We start from the raw sequence: 11682 nt of genomic DNA on the forward strand, positions 1-11682 counted from the left end.
GCTGACCAGTCCGCCAATCCCCAACCCACCAACCGAGCGACTAACGTTAACCGCGCACTATTCAACACTTCAGTCAATCCCAGCATGGAACCCCAAGACACTCCCCATATTCCACATACTGAAACTACAGCGGAGGCTCGTCCAAGCGGTAGCTGCCGCCTACCGTGGCAGGACCTCGCCGCTATGTATGAGTTGGCACTGGCGGGTCTCCATAAGGCAAACAGGGAGTGCGAGCACAAAGTGAGTCCCAGAAACAAGTGGTCACGCTAATGTCAAGATTCGACGAGCTAAAGAAAGCGCTGGAGGCAAACGCTAGCCTAGCACAAAGCGAGCAATCGCAGAGTACCCGACGTAGTCGACCCAATGCCGGAAGATTGGTACCAGCACCAATCATACAGATGCAGGTACCGCTGAACCCATCCGAGCTATTGGGAATGGGTCCACCACCCGCACCACGATTGATGATAAAGCAAGAAGCAGAATCACAACCACGCACTAAACTTTCCACAACCAGAGCTAGAACTGAAGGCAATCCACCTGCCCCCAGGCGGGAGCTGGCATAGTGGAATCTCCAGACTGGACCCGCTGCCGACGCAACTGCCTTAATCTTAGAAAGGATGCAACTGCTGGAACAAAGACTGACCCGAGCTGAGATAGGCGCCTTAGTGCCAATTCAAAATCCGCTCTTTGCTACCAGGCCAGGACCATTCACCGCCAGGATCCTGCAGGTCGTCAGGCCAGCACATGCAAAGACACCGAAAATGCCACAGTACAGTAGCCTGACTGACCCCTTCGTCCATATGGACACCTTCAAGAAAGTCACCAACAATAAGGGATTTGATGACGCCACCCTATGCCACTTGTTCAGTGAGACGTTAGATAGTGTACTTACATGAGCATTTGCAAGCATAATTAGCTATAATGAGCCACACTCATGTTACCCCCAGCGGTACCAACTCCTGCCAAAGGAGTGACCTACAGGAACACAACCAAGCAGGCTACTGCCTGAGCCCCGGCTTACCCCCAAATCACCGCTAACGAGCCTCCATGCGCCGCGCCAAGATAGCATCCAGAAGCTGGGAACTGAAGCACATCAGTCCCACATTGAAAACATGAAGAAGATCAGCTCCCTTCTCACCTATAAAAGGTTCTCTCCTCTCTCCTCATTAATTACGCATCTACTACTTACCTACTGTTACTTTGTCAACATAAATACATTGACTAACTTAGGCATCGGAGAAGAGAAGACCGCCCAACGCGGTCTCCCTCTGACGCCCTTTATATTTCACTTGACAGGTAGCGGAAGCTTGGAGAACTATCACAAGTAGCGATCCGCCCACTGGATCACCGTTAACCAAGGTTCGGGCTACCGCCCAAATCTTAGACATTAACATTGGCGCCGTCTGTGGGAACCTTTGAACAAAAGGCCATCCCACCACAACCACCATGACTAGCGGTAGCGGGGGAAACGCTAAGGAGCAAGCGGATCAATCTGCCAACCCCTATCCCACCAACCCCACGACTAACGTTAACCCAGCGGTTAATGTTAACAGAGCATTATTCAACACCCTAGCGTGGGGCCCCAGGGCTCATCCCAAGTCTCGTTGACCCAAACTGCAGCGGAGACCCAGCCAGGTAGCTTTCGCCCACCGATCCAGGACCTCACCGCTATGTATGAGTTGGCATTGGCGGACCTCCACAAGGCAAATAGGAAGCGGGAACAGGAACGCCGAGAAAAGGAAGAGGCCCAAAAGCAGGTGGCCACACTGATGTCAAGGTTCGACGAACTGAAAAAGGCGCTGAAAGCAAACGCTAACCCAGCACAGAGAGAGCAATCGCGGAGCACCAGACACAGTCGACCCAATACCGGCGGAATGGTACCCGTACCAATCATACAGATGCAGGTACCGCTGAACCCACCAGAAATAATGGGCCCACCTCCTCTGCCCCGCCTAATGATGGAACAGGAAGCGGAATCACAGCCGCACACCAACCGCTCGGCATCTAGGGCCAGAACTGAAGGTAATCCACCTGCCCCAAGGCAAGAGCTAGCTCAGCGGAACCTCCAGGCGGGGCCCGCTGGCGACACAACCTCCTTAATCCTGGAAAGGATTCAACAATTAGAGCAAAGGCTTATCCAGGTGGAGGCAGGCGCCCCAACGCCAACACCAAATCCGCTCTTTACGTCCAGACCAGGGTTATTCACCGCCAGAATCCTGCAGGCCGTTAGACCAGCACACGCAAAGACACCAAAGATGTCACATTATAGCGGTATGACTGGCCCCTTCGTCCATATGGACACCTTCAAAAAAGTCACTAACAATAAGGGATTTGATGACTCCACCCTCTGCCACTTGTTCAGCGAAACATTAGATAGTGAGGCAATGAGATGGTTCTTTGAATGCCCACCAGGATCCATCGACTCGTTCCATGCACTATCAAACGCTTTCCTTTCTTAGATCATCCTGCTGGCCGCCAGACATCACAACACAACTCAGCTATTCAACCTCAAGCAAGGGGCAGAGGAAACATTAAAGGCGTTTGTCACTAGGTGGTGAGCGGCAGCTTCTCAGTGCCGCAATCTTGATAAAACAATGGCATTGGCAGCCTTCAAGCAAGGACTTCTCAAGGGGCCATTTCTCTATCACCTCAATTACAATCACCCAAATGCCGCGTATGACCATGTCATGAGCGAGGCTGTCATCCATGCACAAGCAGAGTTCATCACATATGGAGAAACCCCCCCCACAACCACCAACACCTGCAAAGTCCACTCAACCCTCTGCCAGCCATCAAGAGACCGCTAGCAAAACCTCTGCTACGCCACCAACTGATAAGAAGAGAGAGTGGCAACAAGGCAACTACCAGAGCAACCACTCATCCCAGGGGGATAACCATAATAAATAGATGGAGTCCTCCCAACGGTACGCAGTATTTAAGGTCCTCACAGCCTCGTATGAGGAGATATATAACCAGTGCAAGGACTAGATTCCGCCAGCACCCCTAAGAAAGTACCCAAGGGTGGGAAAACCAAGAAACACTAGAAAGTGGTGTAAGTACCACGAGGACAGCGGTTACAACACCAACAATTGCAACGCTCTCAAAACAGCTGTTGAGACCTTATACCGCGATGGCAAGTTGGAGCAGTTCAAGGTACGCCAACCGCCACCTGTAGTCACCAACATCAACCACATGCCCGGCATCAACACCATATATGGCGGTGCTCCAATCACCAACATGTCTCACAGGGCAAGAAAGCGCTATGCACGCGCTAACCACCCCAAGGAAATTTGCAACATTTGCTATGAGAGAGCCACTAAATCTGGTTGGGAACCTATCACTTTCTCAGAGGAAGAGGAGCGCGGAGTACATTTACCCCACGACGACGCATTCCTGATTGATGCCATACTCCACAGATGGTCAGTGGGAAGGATCCTTGTTGATAGCGGATCCGCTGTCAACGTTGTCTTCAATGGCTGCTACAACAAACTCCAGCGGAATAGGAAATTACTCCAAGATCATGAGCCGCTGCTCAGCTTCTCTGGTAACGTCACACAACCTCTCGGTTCTGACTACATGCGGCTAGTTATCGGCGCTAGTCCACGAACAGCGGAAATACACACGGAGTTCATAGTGGTCGATTGCTTCAGTTCATACAACGCCATCATTGGTCGACCGGCACTCAACAAACTCAAGTGCATCATAGCTGGATACATGCTCCTCATGAAGTTCTCTACACCCAACAAGACAGACTGTGTGAAATGAAGCCAGCAACTGGTGTGAGAATGTTATTCAACGACTGTGGCATGGTCAACGCGCCGCCATGAGATCTTGACGGTGGGAGGCCATGCACCAACGCCAAACATTTTTGATGTCCTTAGGGATGACAAAGACAAATATGTAAAAAAGGAGCCTGTCAACCCAGAAACATTCTTGAGGGTTATCAGCATCTCCGACGAACACCCTGAGCGGACAGTCCGCATAGGCGCTCAGCTAGCCCCAGAGATAGCGGCAGAGCTCACTTAGTTTCTACGTGACAACGTCGCCGTCTTTGCATGGTCCTACACTGATATGCCAGGCATCTCCCCTGAGATCATCACACACAAGTTGAGTATCAAACCATCCTTTTATCCTATCAAGTAGCGGCGAAGGGCCTTTGATGAGGTTGCCAAGCTTGAAAACATCAGGTTCATCCGCCAAGTCAATTACCCTCAGTGGATCTCCAACTTGGTCATGGTCAAAAAGCCCAGCGGAAAGTGGCGGATGTGCGTCGACTTCAAGGGTCTTAACAAGGCATGCCCAAAGGATAGCTTCCCGCTACCCTGCATTGATCAACTGGTCGATGCAACTGCTAGACACAAGCTGCTAAGCATGATGGACGCCTTCTCCGGCTATAATCAGATCAAGATGCACCCCAGCGACCAGGAATGCACCACCTTCACCACCGATAAGGGCCTATACTACTACAATGTCATGCCTTTCGGTTTGAAGAACGCCGGTGCAACTTACCAGCAGCTGATGAATGCCATGTTCGCTGAACATCTGGGCAAAATCATTGAGGTCTAAGTAGACGACATGCTAGTCAAGAGCATCAAAATCGGTGGACATGTGGCAAACCTCCGCATCATATTCGCCATCCTATTGGCCTATGGCATGTGCCTCAACCCAGAAAAATGCTTCTTTGGTGTCACCGCTAGTAAATTTTTGGGATACATCGTCAGTGAGCAGGGCATAGAGGCCAACCCTGATAAGGTGCAAGCCATCCTCAACTTGAAGGCCCCGGAGTGGAAGGTGCATGTCCAGAGCCTCCAAGGCAAACTAACCGCCCTTTCTCGGTTCATCTCCAGACTCACTGACAGATGCCTCCCATTTTTCAAAGTTCTGAAGACAACCCACAAGAAAGTAATCGACTGGAACCCAGACTGCCAGGCGGCGTTCCAGAGCATGAAAGAATACTTGGCAGCAGTCCCACTTCTTTCCATTCTTGTGCAAGGGGAGACACTGTACATATACCTAGCTGTATCACAGTCAGCGGTAAGCTGCATCATTGTCCGGCAAGAGGGCCAGGAGGAACTCCCTGTATTCTACCCCGGCAGAGGCATGAATGGGGCAGAAACAAGATATCCCCCCCTGGAGCAGCTCGCTCTCGCACTCATCGTCGCCTCTAGGCGCCTCCGCCAATACTTTCAAGCCCACATAGTTCATGTCTTAACAAATCAGCCGCTGAGGCAGGTAATGCAGAACCCTGAACATTAGGGGCGCCTCAGCAAATGGGCCATTGAGCTCAGCGAATTTGACATTGACTACAAGCCAAGAACCGCTATGAAAGGCCAAGCGGTGGCAGACTTCATCGTTAAGCTCACCGAGCGTCAGTATGAACCTAGCATAGGGATGGAGGCCAGCATGGAAATGGTAATGAGGAACCAGCCCCCCATCAGTCAGACTGGAACCTCCACGTGGACGGCTCCACCTGCGCCAAGGCCCGCGGTGCCGGAGTCATCTTGACCGGACCAGGGGGACTGAACGTGGAATACGAGCTAAAATTCAATTTCAAAGCCTCAAACAACATGGCGGAGTACGAAGCGCTAATTGCTGGCTTACTCCTCGCCATCGACTCGGGCGCTGACAATATCAACATATTCAGTGACTCCCAGCTCGTCGTTAACCAGGTCAATGATAGTTTCTAGGCCAAAGACCAACAGCTAACGGCATACTTGGGGTACGTCAAGATGCTCCTCAAAAAAATTCAAATTTCACACCATTACACAGATCCCCAGGGAAAAGAACGCCAAGGCTGATTCACTGGCAAGACTAGCAACCGCACAACCATACCAAAGTCCAATGGACATAAGGGTGGAGTGCCTTGACAAGCCAAGCATCACAAAAACCCTAGCTGAGATCTTCAACATTGAGGTCAATCCCAATTGGATGGATGAAATCATCGAATACAAGCGCAATAGGACATTGCCAGCAGATAAGGTCGAAGCACGATAGCTCAAGCGGAGAGCAACTCGCTACAACATCCAGAATGGCAAGCTTTACCGCTAGGGGTTCACCCATCCCAACCTCCGGTGTCTGACCCTAGAGGAGGGAAGGGTCGTGCTTGCGATGATACACGCTGGGGAATGTGGAAACCACTCGGGGGCCAGATCCCTGGCCAATCGCACAATGCGATAAGGCTACTTCTGGCCCACGCTCGGTGACGACTCCAGAAGAGTGTCAAGGTCTTGCCACAAATGTCAACAATATGCTGACCTCCCCCATGCACCGGCGGAACCCCTGTCAATCATCATTGGGCCATGGATTCACTCCACATGGGGCCTAGACCTGCTGGGAAAATTCCTAACAGCCAAGGGTCAGTTCAAGTACATCATTGTCGCCATCGACTACAACAGTAAGTGGATAGAGGCGGAACCACTGACGGCAATAACTACTGCCAAGGTAACTCACTTCCTCTGGAAGAACATCTACTGCCACTATGGCGTCCCCCACACAATCATCACAGACAACGGCACACAGTTCAATAACAAGGAACTCATATCTTTCACCACTAACCTGGGCACCAACATGAGTTTTACATCTGTCGCTCACCCCCAAACCAACGGCCAAGTCGAAGCAGCAAACAAGATAATCAAGAAGCTGCTAAAAAAGAAACTCGACGACGCTAAGGGTTTATGGGCGGAGAAGCTCTCGGAAGTTCTGTGGGCCATCAGAACTACCCCAACTTCCGCCACTGGTGAAACACCATTCTGCATGATGTTTGGAACTGAAGCCGTCCATTCTGCATGATGTTTGGAACTGAAGCCGTCCTACCTATTGAGGTAACCCAACCTACCGCTAGGGTCGAGGGCTACTGCTCCGAGACCAACGGCATAGGCGTTAACCTCGACAAGGACCACCTAGAGGAGAAATGACACAAGGCCCACTTACACAATTTGCAAAACAAGCAACGGGTGTCGCGTTTCTACAACGCCAGAGTCAAAGCCCGGAACCTCCAACTGGGGGAGTGGGTAATGAAGGAAGTCATTCCACAGCCAACGGCACTCCACTCAACTTAGGAAGGTCCATATAAAATTGTAGAAGTCGTTAGCCCCGGCACCTTTTAATTAATGGACAAGGATGGCGTCACAACGACCCACCCTTGGAATACCGAACACCTTCAGTATTACTACAAATAGTCATGCTGCGACCCAAGAGCATCTTGACTTAGCTAAATTTTTGTTCAATATTTAGCTAAGGGAAGCTACCCAAGGGGTACAACCCCGCTTTTGTAAACACTGATATATCAGCTATCAATGAAATAAGGAATTATTCAAACCATTATCACCAAGTCCAAGCATAAGAATTAACTGGCAACGCCAACAATGTTCGGCGGACTACGTCCGCTACATCGTGCACTTGGAACAATTTTAATTCCTTTAATGTTTCGTTGATTAACAAAAGCATAAGTCAAAACTCAGGCGGTATAGCAATATGCAAACAACGCAATCAATAAACACATCCACACTTGGGAAAATGTCATAAGCAAATACCAACGGCATATATTGAGGGTTGGGACTCCCCGCCCAAAAATATTATCACAATACAAAAACAAAAGGCCTCAGCAGCATTACAAAAGCTATGGAGCAGTCTTCATGGATTCTTAGGAGCAACAGCGACATCCTCACCCTCCGGTGGCGGTTGTTGCTCGGTCAAGCGGCTCGTCTGATCGGACCCACGAGCGGTAGGGCTTGGCGTCACCATGGTACCAATAGGGCTTGGCATCACCATGGTATCACCATGGTACCATCCCCTTGCGTGTGGGCTAGAAACCCAGCACGGGAAGTTTCAAAATTGAGTGGGAGGTGGAGTCCGCAGAGAGTCCTCTGTCGGATGCTCACCACTCTCTCCGCTACCTGAGCGGGCACCCTCAGCTTGAGTAGGAACCACACTACTCGTAGGTTCCTGCTAACTCGAGGACTTGGCTGATTGGAAAGCCTTGACCCAGTCAATAGCGCCCTTCTGGTTTAGCAGTTCTAGGTTAGCGGCGGCTCCAGCCTTCGCAGCTTGCATCATCGCCTGCTTATACTCCACAGACTGCTTGAACGCCTCCACGACGGCAGTCTCGATGCGGCTCCTCTCCTCTTCCCGTCGAGCAACCTCGCCATCCAATCGCTTCACCTCTGCGGATTTGGCGGCAGAATCCCGCCTCCCAATCTTCATAACCTTTGCCGCCAGTTGATCCTTCAACATAGCTATGTCTTGCTCCAGCTGGGACACACGGTCATTCCGTTCAATGGCAACATTCAGCTTGCCGCGAGCATCTGCAGCATCGCACTCTGCCTTGGTCAAGCGCCGCTGAACATCCGCCAGCTTGTCTCTGGCCTCCCCCAGCTCCCTCTGGAGACCGTTCATCTCCTCCCTCAGCGGCCGCTCAACCCGGGGCTAACTCGACGCCGCTAGAAACATCTCATGTAGCCCAACAGACAGATTCCTGAAGGCCGAGCTAAAGGGCAATAGGTCAATAGCGGTCGAACGCACAATCCCCTCCAGTCCGCCGAACCCGAGCCGCTCGCAGAGGTGGAAGAGAAACTCCCACTCAGAGCTGGCCAGGAACTCGACATATGAGGCAAACGAGTCTAGATTGCTCGTCTGCACCTCCCTACCAGCGGCCACAGTTAACTTTGGCGGGGCCTGTTTTACCTTTTTCTGGTGGCGGGCCCCGATGGTCTCCGCATCGTCTCCCTCCTCTTCTTCATCGGCGTCATTATGTCGCCGCTTCCTCTGCAGAACCACCCGTGTGGCACCTACAGTGACAGGCCTTGGGATCACCTGCGGCTCCAATACGGCAACAGTAACGGGTTCCCTCTCAGCTACCACTATATCCCGCTAGGGCCCACGACGGTTGGCGGGCACTCTCTCCCTCACCTTCTCGGCGGTGCCTGAACCATGCTCCTGCCAGCAGCCCCAAGACCCGCGCCAGTTCCCGCCTGAACCACGGGCGAGCAGTCAGGGCCGAGATGCGAATGATGCGGCATCGGCAGCACCTACCGGGGTTTCAAACTGGCTCACCACCAGTGTCTGTGGATACACAACAGTCTGCTGAGCCACCAGTCCAGCGACATACATGCCCTCCAAAAAATTATTTATCTCTGCGTGATCCATAGCTTTGGCAAAGGCGTCGCGGCTCGCTTTGTTTCCCGGCGGAGAATCTATACAAAAACAACAAGTTAGCCCAATACAAACTGAGCTAGGGCACATATCAGCGAAGGTTACTTATCAAGAGCGCGTGTCAACTGTTGATCGACTAACAGCTCCCACCCGGTAAGTAGGCAGAGGTCTAGCAGGTTGCGGTTCTGCCAGCAGCCTCTAATCCTTGCATCGCGGCACTCTTCCTCGCGCGTCAAGTTGAAAAGCAAGCCCTCTACAAAAAAAAAAAAAAAAAAAAAACGAGGTAGTGGTTATAACAAGATACAAGGGCATATCATACAAGCAAAACCAGCAACTTGGATCAGCGGAAGCTAGCGACAACCTCGGATAGGTTGGAACTCTGATTTTATCCTGAATGTCGGCTCCCCCTCATTCGACCCCCTTGATATTCCCATCCAGCGGTAGCAACGCATAAGGTACCCCGCCAGGGAGACATGGAGTCCTTCAAATTCTCGATTAACTTGGGCGCCCCAAGGCGACGGCTCAAGTTCACTTGCCCACTGCAACCTTGGCACTTCACATATACTAATTCGTAGAAGTGTAGCACCTCCGCCACGGTTGGACCCTTGTAACCAGACAGGTGCCATAGCGAGTTGAGTGCCATCAGCAACCACCACATGTTGGGACAAATTTTCCCAAAGGCGAGGCCAAAATCGCAGACCAAAATTTGTAGATTTGGCAGAAGGGGAAACGTCACTCCCTGGAAGAAGATGGCCTCGTGAACAGCAGCATACCTAGCCGGCAAAATGGAAGCCTTCTCATCAGAGGTTGGCGGGCCCAACTCACCACACCAGGCAAGTGGAACACCAGCTTCAGAAGGTTGATGGTGGCCGCAATCATCGGCCCTTCCGCCTCATCAACGACAGTACCGTCACGTAGGACCCATGCCGATTCAATCTCCTCCCTGCCAGCCTCTCCCCGATCAGCTGAGCCGCTAGCGGCGCTACTGTTAGCTAACTTCTCCTCACGCCCATTGCGGACGGCGGCATCATCCCTTACCCTAGAACTCTCTGGATGCCCTGCACGACCCATCACTACCTCCCAAGGTATTGTCTGTAGCGGCTCGATATCTAGCGGTTCGGACAGTGAGGTTCCTGCATCGACAGACGGACGCAACGAGTCAATAAATATCCTATCCGCCACGCTGAGCAACACGTCAGACCCGGAATCCTCACTGCTCGAGATCTCTACGACGCTAGCCATCACAAATCCTAAAACCCAGGTAAGTTAGTTCAACAACGATCTAAAATTTACCTATGTTAGATTGTAACCAAGAACATCAAGAACACCCATTCCCAGAAAACCCAGAAAATGCCAAAACAAGAACGAATAGCATCCACACTCAAACCTAGATTCGACCATCTAGCAAGGCAAGAAACCCCATTACTCTGTCAAACACCTAAAACCCACCCCCAAACACAACTCTAGACCCTTAGATACACCGGAGAGTGGCAGAAACCACTTCGAAACCAAAAAATCAGAAATTGACAAAAGCAAACAAAAACCCAATAAAACAAGGAAGATATTTGGGCTACCAACCTCAAAGATGGAAACTCTGATATGTTCGAGGGTACTCGTCTTAGCTTCAAGAGGTCTTCGTCCTCCAAAGATCGACAGCTTCACGGAGACTACAGAATCTTCTTCTCGGATCTTAGAGCAAAGCTTGAGGACGACCATATTAGTTCAAAGTGCAAAGTGTTAAACCACCAGGTTTCCCTCACTTTTATGTCAACATCAAAGCAATCTAGGCCATCCGCTGAAAAACGACATCACACGACAGCCAAACATGTGGCCCATGATCGCACCTAATCTCTAGATTAACCGAGGCGTCGCCTCGGTTACAAAATCAATAATTACTCGCATTTATGGCGAAGAGACGGGCGTGCTGCGAGAACATTATTCCACACGCTAACCCAATACATGTTGGCCATGTTTCGAATGCCGTCAGACGAAGCGTCTATGCAAGGTAACCATCGAAAAGGAAGATCACCAAGCGAGATAGTCCCCGCTAAGCTCAACACCGCTAGCAGAACTTCTCCCTTTTCATCTTGCAAGCGAGATAGTCTCCGCTAAGTGCAACACCGCTAGCAGAACTTCTCCCTTTTAATCTTGCAAGCGAGATAGTCTCCGCTAAGCGCAACACCGCTAGCAAAACTTCTCCATTTTCATCTTGCAAGCGAGATAGTCTCCGCTAAGCGCAACACCGCTAGCGGAACTTCTCCCTTTTCATCTTGCAAGCGAGATAGTCTCCGCTCAGCGCAACACCGCTAGCGGAACTTCTCCCTTTTCATCTTGCGAGCGAGATAGTCTCCGCTAAGAGCAACACCGCTAGCGGAACTTCTCCCTTTTCATCTTGCAAGCGAGATAGTCTCCGCTCAGCGCAACACCGCTAGCGGAACTTATCCCTTTTCATCTTGCAAGAGAGATAATCTTCGCTCAGCGCAACACCGCTAGCGGAACTTCTCCCTTTTCACCTTGCAAGTGAGGCCGTCA

Source organism: Rosa chinensis, chromosome 4, assembly GCF_002994745.2.
Source record: "Rosa chinensis cultivar Old Blush chromosome 4, RchiOBHm-V2, whole genome shotgun sequence".
NCBI classification, from domain to species: domain Eukaryota; kingdom Viridiplantae; phylum Streptophyta; class Magnoliopsida; order Rosales; family Rosaceae; genus Rosa; species Rosa chinensis.